This window comes from Myotis brandtii, unplaced genomic scaffold (assembly GCF_000412655.1).
Source record: "Myotis brandtii unplaced genomic scaffold, ASM41265v1 scaffold50, whole genome shotgun sequence".
NCBI classification, from domain to species: Eukaryota; Metazoa; Chordata; class Mammalia; order Chiroptera; family Vespertilionidae; genus Myotis; species Myotis brandtii.
Window position 1 is genome coordinate 13126 of NW_005369061.1, and position 4347 is coordinate 17472.

The following is a 4347-nucleotide window of genomic DNA, read 5'->3' on the forward strand; positions in this document are numbered from 1 at the left end:
TAGGCAGCACTTCCTCAAACACATCTGGCCGGTCGCTCCCTTCTAAGCCCCATCGATGGCTTCCCACTGTGTCAGAATAAACACCCACAGCCCCTTGGTGGTACACAAGGCCCCATGGCCTGGCCCCTGCACTTCCTTTCAGCTTCCTCTGGCACATTCCCCTCCTTGCTCTCTTTTTAAAAATTAATTTTAAAAATACATTGTTATTGATTTCAGAGAGGAAGGGAGAGGGGGAGAGAGAGAGAAACATTAATGATGAGAGAGAATCATCAACTGGCTGCCTCATGGATTGGCTGCCTCCTGCACGCCTCACACTGGGGGGATCGAGCCCGAGACCCAGGCATGCGCCCTGACTGGGAACCGAACTGTGACCTCCTGGTTCATGGGTCGACGCTCAACCACTGAGCCACCACGGCCCGGCCTCCTCCTTGCTCTCTTGCTTTTTCAGAACTTTTGCACAGGTTGATATCTCTGGCTAAAATGCTCCACCCCCGACACTCTGCCTGGATATTTCCTACTCTTCCTTCTGGTCTTAACTTGAATATCACTTCCGTTAGGAAGCTTTCCCTAACCACCAGACCAGGGGGGCTGGGCATTTCAGATGACCCAGTCCTCTTGTAAGCCACTCAATGCCCGAGTCTTCTGCTAGACTGAGAGCTCCAAGGGGTTAGGAACCACATCTCTCTCGTTCACCGCTGTAACCCCAGAGCCCTGAAATAGTGATTCAATCACCAAATGAGTAGATGAATGAATGAATGAATGAATGAATGAATAACCAAATATATTTTTGGTTACGAAGAGCGTGGAAGGAGGGCGGACAGGTGCTTTAGCCAGCCCAGCTTCCGACTGGGAAAGAACTGTCCGGGCTGGTTAAGATATCATGTCGAGTATGACCACCCTCTGGAAGGACTCAGAAAACAACAACAGGATCACAGAATCAGATTTGGGGCAGGAGAATTGCTGCTCCAATTAATCCTCTCACTGCTCGCACAAACTCCCATCTAGAAGCTCCCTAATGCACAGGGCTCCTGTGCCAAGCGCCAGCATCCGACGCTGCGCTCTTTTTTACCCAATCAGACGCCAACCTGGAAGGGGAATAGAAACCCAGAAATGGCTCAGCCCACGAAGGGAACTTTGGTCTCAATTCTCAGAGCCCTTCTCCTAGGCCTGTCCCAGTTACGTTTGTTTTCAGAGGAGGAAGCAAACGGTGGCTCTAGCCTAGAAAAAAGCAGTTTCTGGGTGGGAGCCTGCCCTGCGTCTCCTGCTGCCTGGGAGGTGCAGATGCTGGGAAGCTGAGAAAGAGGCTTCCGGTAGGTGCAGCCACGCTGACCTCCCCGCCTCAGCCCGTTGTAGGCTGAAGCTGTCACTCATGGACTCCCAGGGATGAAGGTGATGCCCTTCCCACCAGAGAGGGGAAATCTTGCTTGCAGCTTACTGACGGGAGAAATATGATGAAAACTGCTTCTGGGACTCTGCCATCCCAAGGACCTAGCTTGAAAGGGTCTGCAGACTGCCTGACAGACAGACAGACAGACAGACAGACAGGGTGTGGGCAGACCTCTGTGGCTGCTGCTTGCACTGAGTCACAGTGACCACTGGGCAGGCACTGCACCAGACTCAGCTGGTCTGCCGAGCACCCGCAACAAGGGAAGAAGGTTCCTTCTTGTTTCCCCATCACTGAGACAAATAAGATTGGATTTGTTGGGCCTTGGGTCCGTGATGGTCCAGAAAATCAGCCTAGGCCACTGGGGCCAGTAACCCAGAAGGTTAGTCCTCTAAGCCACCTGCCCGGTTCCCACCTGCTGCCCAGTAAGATACTGGCATAGCTAATCCTCTTAGGATTCTTCTCCCCTAAAGTGAAGGGACACGGTGGTAGGAGGGAGTGGCTGTCAGCAAGGGCAGAGGGATGATAAAGGTGACAGCAACGAACACTTACTTCGTGCTTCCCACGCCGGGGCTGATCCAAGGACTCCGCATGTATGAAACCACTGAATTCTCCCAGTAACCCAAGTGCTCCAGCATCCATGCCTTAGCCCCTCAACACTCCACGACCTCTCTCCACAGAAGGGAAAGAGAACTACCTTGAGCACACCCTCAGCCCAGGGTCTAACTCTGCCACCAGCTCGCTGTGTGACCTGGTGGAACTTCCTTTCCCTCTCTGGGCCTTGGTTTGCTCACTTTGAGATGGAGGAATGAAGGTCATCCTGTCTACGATTCCCGAGAGACAGAGAACCAGGAAATGGCTGACAAGGGAGGGAAAAGCTTTCCTCTTTCCCGCACGCCAGGTGCCCAATATTGCAGGAAGCACATCGGGCTTTGAAGGCTAGAAAAGTTACTCCTTAGCTCATCGGACATTCCCTGAGCATTTACAAAACAAGGCACCTTCCTTTGCCCATGGCAGTGATGGCGAACCTTTTGAGCTTGGGGTGTCAGCATTTTGAAAAACCCTAACTTAACTCTGGTGCCGTGTCACATATAGAAATTTTTTGATATTTGCAACCATAGTAAAACAAAGACTTATATTTTTGATATTTACTTTATATATTTAAATGCCATTTAACAAAGAAAACTCAACCAAAAAAACGAGTTCGCGTGTCACCTCTGACACGCGTGTCATAGGTTCGCCATCACTGGCCTATGGTGCTCAGGACCGTGGATTGGAAACATGCCCACCCTCTCCCGGTTCGGGTCTGACCTACAGCCGAGGGAGGACACGCCTCCTCAGCAGTTTCCGGGCCCTCCCTGCAGGCGCCGTGTTTCAGCACATGGGTGGCCAGGACGTTTGCCAAGCCTGTGCGGCCACCTGTTCAGTAGATGGTATCAAAGGTCGCTATGCCACTGATCTGTATTCTGCTGCATCTAAACGGAATGAGCTGGAACAAGTAGGAAAGGAATCGTTGAGAACAGCACATCTTGAAGGACCCCCAAATGGCGGCTTCGATTACGAATCCCCATGGCAAGTGTTCCCTTCAAGTGAAAAGCCTGAATGACATGACCGCAGAAGAGAGACTGCCTCCCCTCACATCCAACCTGATCCAGCTGCCTGTCAGAGACGGTCGCCGGGACAACACCCCGCGTCACTTCTGCCCCTCCTACCAGGAGGAGTGTCACCGCGGAGGACCATGCACAGTGCCCGTGGCATCGCCTTTAGATGAAGCCACTCTTTCTGAATTAAAAACCATCTTGAGCCTAGCCGGCATGGCTTACTGGTTGAGCCTTGACCTATGAACCAGGAAGTCATAGTTCAATTCTCCGTTCGTTTGGGGCACATGCCAGCTGGGCTTGATCCCCAGCAAGGGGTGTGCAGGATGGGGGCATGCAGGAGGCAGCCAATCAGTGATTCTCTCTCATCATTGATGTTTCTATCTCTCTCCCTCTCCCTCTCTTTCTGAAATCAATAAAAAAATATATATTTTAAAAACCATCTTGGCCCTAACCAGTTTGGCTCAGTGGATAGAGCTTTGGCCTGCAGACTGAAAGGTCCCAGGTTCGATTCCAGTCAAGGGCATGTACCTGGGTTGCATGCACATCCCCAGTAGGGGGTGTGCAGGAGGTAGCTGGTCAATGTTTCTCTCTCATCAATGTTTCTAACTCTCTATCCCTCTCCCTTCCTCTCTGTAAAAAATCAATAAAATATAAAAAATAAAAAATAAAAACAAAAACCATCTTGAACAGCGTCCTAAGTAAAAGCCAAATATTGAAACTGGAAGTTAAGATTGATCTGTCAGTCATGGGTGGAATGGTTGTCCGAATTGAAGAGAAATATGTTGATATGTCTGCAAAAAACAAGATTCAGAAGCTGAGCACGTTTATGCGGGGGGTTCTCTGAAAAGTGTTGATTTTTCTGTCAGCAACAATAAAATGCTTCCTGAAAAGGAAAAAAAAAAAACACAAAAGAAGACAGGCCCGGAAGTCATCAAGAAGCAAGGCAGTGCCTGGTGTGGGTCCAGAACGTGGTCCGGACCGTAACGTGGGTAACGGAGGAAGGGGGCTGGTCACCACTTCCAAACTGAGTTGATAGCCAAATGCTTCTTGGAGGAAGTGCCATTTGAACTGGGACCTGGAAGGACACCTAATATTTAATTTGCAAAAACGGCAGGGTGGGGAGGCAGGGCATTGGGGTGTGGGGGAGGAGCATACGCAATTACACAGAGGCAAAATGGGGGTGAAGAGCGGAACCAGAATGAATGACTGGAGGAGAAGGTCCTTTTGGGAACCGGGGAAGACAAGAGAGTATTGCTAATAGAACATGTGGCCTGAGCATGAACTCAGGGACTCAACAGAATTTGCAGCTTTTCTTAGGCCTGTCCTTATAAAGAAGTCTTTCTGGGACACCTCCCCCCCACC

The 4347-nt window shown here is 50.5% G+C and overlaps 1 pseudogene; it reads left to right on the forward strand.

The window, feature by feature from the left end:
• Window positions 1-880: 880 nt before the first annotated feature.
• On the forward strand, window positions 881-3829 carry LOC102247773 (annotated as a pseudogene).
• The last annotated feature ends 518 nt before the right edge of the window (window positions 3830-4347 follow it).